The 5477-nt window shown below is 44.9% G+C and overlaps 1 long non-coding RNA gene across 1 annotated transcript; it reads left to right on the top strand.

The window, feature by feature from the left end:
* Window positions 1-574: 574 nt before the first annotated feature.
* Window positions 575-4614, top strand: LOC142764780 (uncharacterized). The gene is made up of 2 exons (XR_012883877.1): window positions 575-742; window positions 4376-4614. It is a non-coding gene; the product is annotated as an uncharacterized LOC142764780 (long non-coding RNA).
* Window positions 4615-5477: the final 863 nt, after the last annotated feature.

Consider the following 5477-nt stretch of genomic DNA (forward strand, 5'->3'; position numbering starts at 1 on the left):
TTATTCATTAACGAGGGTCTCGTACTGGCAGACTTGGTGCCTCTAGGTTGTATACGGGAGACCATTGGTCAGCTGCCAGTTAGTAATAAGTTCACGTGCTACGTGACGCCGAACAGGCTCATAAAAAGTGTGCCACACTCGCCGCCATGGCTACTAGTGATGCTGACTCACACTCCCACGTTTAAAATTGACATAGATACCAATAAAGTGGCTCGGGCGATGGCTGTCGTGGTAGCTCAGTGGTAGAGCATCGAACGCGTTGTTCGAAGGTCGCAGGTTCGGATCCTTCCCAAGGCAAGTTATCTTTTCACCCACTTTTCTTTCTTCTAATTTACACTACAATTGGCCTAATAACTTCCCCTATACCTTTCTTGGCATTATAGTCTGTTAGATCTCAATATATATATATATATATATATATATATATATATATATATATATATATATATAGATATGTGTGTGTGTGTGTTTACTTTTAGATAAAGACTTCAGGGCCAACCGCCGGCTTTCATAATTCTGTCCAACTCGCTTTCTTATCGCCTTTTTTCTTAATATTTAATTGCTGTACAGACTCAAGGAGAGTACGCAGACTACACAGGAGCCGTCACATAAGGCAGCGAGAGGCACATCCGAGAAGCGCAGCAGCAAGTCAACCCCGCCATCCGACCCCAACCAAGTCAAGGCCTCCCAAGCCAAAAAAGACGTCGCCTCGACCATGCCTTCAATAACGTCTCAACCGGAGGTAGGAGCTACATTCAGACGCGAGTGATTATTCGTGCCTTTCCGTCTTCTCTCGTAAGCAACCGCACATGCTCGTTTAAATTGCCTCCATAGGATGCTTATGGCACACTTGTTTTTGGAACAAGGGTGCTTATTTAGAATTTTTATTCACCAGCTTCAATTATCGCACATAAATGGTACAGCTCAGAAATCAACCTTGAGCAACTTAGCTTGAAATTTTCACCACAGGACTTGATTCTTTCTTTTTTGCGCTTTTCATTTACACAGCTAACTAGTTTTCATCGTCCCACCTCAAACCTACCTCCGGGCAAGTTGAGGGTACTCTTGTGCCTTATGGTTCGAAAAACTCTCGGAAGAGTGTGAGAGGTAACTGGCACCTATAGGTGCTGATAAGATTTGCGTTTAAAAATACTGCGGCAAATGGTTCCGCCAAACGAATTCCGCCTCTTGGTGGTGGGGACATATGTTATCGCCTTCTCTGATGGAAAGAGCCAAATGCTGCCTGGTCTGACGCCTGTTTTATTTATCTCAGCCAGGAGCTTCTGGGTCTTGCCTAACTCCATTCTTGCACTGCGCAACTTCCTGACATAGTGCTATCCAAAATATTTTCGGCTTCATTCGGCTTCGCTACACCGATTTGAAAAAAAAAGATTGTTTGCATATGAGTGTATTATCCCAACTAGAACTCTTACAGAAATGTAGACAATGCTATTCTGGTACTTTCAATTTTGCGTTTCTTCTACACACGTTTTTCAGTTGAGTGTTTTTTGTTGTTGTTTTCGCTTATCATGTCTGTTCTCGTACACCCAGTACACTCGCACACGTACGTAGATTGTAATGTACGACTTATATTATAGCGTCGTCATTTCTATAAACATCGCAGCTTTTCAAAACTAAAAAAAAAGTCACAGTTTTGCCGCAAAAGCGAAGCAATGAACGCGATAGCAACAAATTGGAAGATCACGCGCCGAACGGTAAGCAGATCGAAACGTGCCCGAGTTTCTCACGCACAAATGACGCACAAAACGTGCTCACAGGTGCATGTCAAAGCAAAAAAGCGCCTCAGTTGTTACTTCGCTGTGTCTGAAAAGTGCGCCTTTTTTGCAAACGGAGGCTGTGCAACGATTGCAGTGACCTTAGTGTGTCCAATAACTACAACAGAATCGTTCCAGTGCCCCAACGCCAGCTCAGACGTACGATCCTCCCCATCGGGAGATAGGGCGCGCGAAAGATTTCCCTCCCCTCCTCTCCGCGGGCCAAAGTACGCGTGAGACATGAGAGCCGAATGGATGGATGGATGGATGGATGGATGGATGGATGGATGGATGGACGGACGAACGGACGGACGGACGGACGGACGGGCGGGCGGGCGGGCGGGCGGGCGGGCGGACGGACGGACGGACGGACGGACGGACGGACGGACGGACGGACGGACGGATTTATTTTTACCCATTTAAAATCTATTTTGCCTTTAGTGTCTCTAAACCCCGATGCTTTGAAAAATTCCGCGCCATTATCTTGGACTATATGATGGAGCCTTTTACAGAACTTTATCAAATGTTCAGCTGCTTTCTCCTCCTCTCCACTTGCACTACATACCATGTCTGTGCCTTCGTATTTGGCTCTGTACGTCTTGGTCCGCAATACTTCCGTTCTGGCCTGCAACAGCAGAGAACCACCACGAGAATTATTTTAGATCTTTTCTTTTGCAATTTCCTGCTTGAAAATTTTATTTTGCGATTTCCTGTTTGAAAGTTTGGTAGGTCTCCATTGATGATTTCGTAAGCTTTCCAATCTTTCAAATGTCCTTCTCTGTTTTCTTCGCCTTCTTAACCAATGTTTCCTTTAGGCCTGGTATTGCGCTGTTGTTTAAATACTTCTTAGATAATTTTCGAGTTCGCTTCCTTCATTTAGTATCGACATTCTTCATGTGCAAGTAGCTAAACACTTTTCTAGCCCAATGCTCCTCTCATTTTTCTCAATCACTCCTCAAATTCTATCTTGCTGCTAACTTCCCTGCACTTAAGCTATGTCCATCCCATGTCACCCTGTACCCCCTGATTTGGGGTATTCCCGTGTGCTCCCAAAGCAAGTCTACCCATGTCACGTTGTTTAATTTCCAATCTTGTTTGAACTTCTCATTAAATGCTCAATACCGCATTGCCGAACGTCAAACCTGGGACCATGAACCTTTCCAAATCCCTCTCACAACGTCATACACATTGTAGTTCCACGGTGCCCTATTTTTCATTACAGCTGCATTCCCGTTACCCTTAGTCATTACGTATCCTATCACCTTCATTACCACATTACGTAACTTATCCTCCTCATTACCACAGATGTCTATCAGTTCCTTCAGATCTTCCTTGTTGTTGGCTATTATTACTATATCATCTGCATACAACAATGCGGGTAATGCTGTTCAATGTGTTTTCCTTGATACGTAAAAAGAGAGGCTGAAACCGAGTCGACTCCTCTTTAGTTTGACTTTTAGTCACTTTAGATACAGCATAAATAACAAGTGTTACTAGGGACATCTATGTCGAAGCCTGCGTTGTTTTTCTATGGGTTCAGATACATGTTCTTCCCGTTTGATAACTACTTTGTTACTTTTATAGATATCCGTTAGAAGATTAGTTATTTCATTTTCCACATCTAGTGTGTCCAGTATTTGCCAGCCACATGGGTCTGTGTTCTTTTTCCGCTACTGCAATACACTGAATCAATAAAAAACATATTGTCCTTCAACCTCCTTCGTTTATGGAACCCATCTAATACTTCTCCCAGCACCCCCTCATCCTCCACCCATGCCTGTAGTTTTTCCTGTATACTATCTGCATCACCAGCCTGTAAACTACTGATGCCACTGTTACAAAACAGTAGTTGTTTGTGTTAGCTTTGTTCCCCTTTTCATTATAGATCATGCTCATCCTGCTTAGTTCCCACCAATTGCGGGGTTCACCATCCATTATTCCTTTGCTCGCTGCCTCTCTTGATGTTTGCTTAGAGTTTGGTTCTAGTTTACTAGCGCGATTGGGATGCCATAAGGGCCTGTTGATGTGCTCTTAGGAACCCTTTTTTTCTGCCCTCTCCCACTCTCATTGTCTTAAAGGGGCTACTGTGTTAATTGGTTCATCATCATCTGGTACGGTGCATGTAGTGCTTTCTTGTTGTTTAAGTTTTTCTGTCATCATTCTTTTATATAATTCATTGCCTCATCGCCTTCTAGTCTGACCCCTTGAACTGCAGTTATAAACCTCATTGCTCCATCTTGCTGATAATGCTGAAAGCACAATAGTTCCCCCTGAGATACGCGCCAACCATGGTAAACGGTAGACATAAATAGCTTGCCGTTTGAACATTGGTAGAGATACCCATAGGTGGCTTGGTGGTTAGCGCCTCACATTCGTGATGTGGAGGTCCCACGCTCGATTCCAAACGCCGGAGCCTTTTTTTTCTGGATTTCTTTCTTTCTTCCGTTTTAATATATATAGATATATATGGTGCATGACATCGGCGCCGACGCTTACGTCGACGCCGACACCGGCGGCGAAATCCAGTCGAGAGTATCCAATATAACTGCCATCGTAATAAAACAAAACCATTAGCGGTTGTTCATTCAACTTATTCGCAGGCCAATGAACAACGCACGAGCTGCGTCGTCGGTACCAGCAAGGCCTTCCTTATTTCAGCGGCCACCGAAGCCAGAAAATCAGGCTCTACGCCATCGAACGCAAGCTCGAGTTCCGCAAGTAGCATGAGACTCGCGGCGGCAGCAAGCGCCGACGCAGCGGAGGCTTTTCGAGTTTGTCCGGTCGACGGCACTGCCAGAGACGGCAGAGACGCCAGCGCTGAAAGCAAAAAATCGACTCAGGTGATCGTACGTTCTTCGATGCTCTTATCGAGTCCTATTACAGCATGACCGCTTGCGCATATTTTGCATGCGATAAATAAATAACAATGTATGACGCTATCGCCCTTTTCGTTCTTTAACTGAGCTATTGCGCGTTTGTGTCATGCATGGGCCACGCTATCCATACATACGCCCTTGATGAAAGAGCAGTGGCCTGCAGTTTTCAGTCAGCCCTGTCACGTACATGAAACTACTTAGCGCCTTCACCAACTGTTATTTACAGCTTCCGCATGAAGATTACTTCAATTACTGCTAGTGATTTTCATTCGTCCTCCAAGATTAGGAGACTAATTATCAACCAGGTAGGCCAAGTTGCGAGATATGTATGCAAGCATACTTTAGCCCGAGTGTTTGTTACATATTGCCACGTTCGAGATGTTTCCGGACTGCAGTAAATCATTTTGTTGAGATTGCGCCCACTTAAACATTTCAGATTACTCTGGAACCTACGTCAACACTAGCGATAATGCTACAATGTTAGATAGCAAGTGTATAAATGCCGACACCCTTCGCCGCTTGCCAGTAGATCGACGGCCGACGTTCTGTTCGCCGCTATCAGTGCCAGTGTCTTGCTGTAATCCGACTTCCCGTTTACGTGGCCAGAGGTTCGGCCCAGATAAACAGTTTAAGGTTCGACCTGCAGTCTGCTCCTTTCGTCCGCGTCACATTGATTGATTTGTGGGGTTTAACGTCCCAAAACCACCATATGATTATGAGAGACACCGTAGTGGAGGGCTCCGGAAATTTAGACCACCTGGGGTTCTTTAACGTGCACCCAAATCTGAGTACACGGGCCTACAACATTTCCGCCTCTATCGGAAAT

This window comes from Rhipicephalus microplus, chromosome 6 (genome assembly GCF_043290135.1).
Source record: "Rhipicephalus microplus isolate Deutch F79 chromosome 6, USDA_Rmic, whole genome shotgun sequence".
Classification (NCBI taxonomy): domain Eukaryota; kingdom Metazoa; phylum Arthropoda; class Arachnida; order Ixodida; family Ixodidae; genus Rhipicephalus; species Rhipicephalus microplus.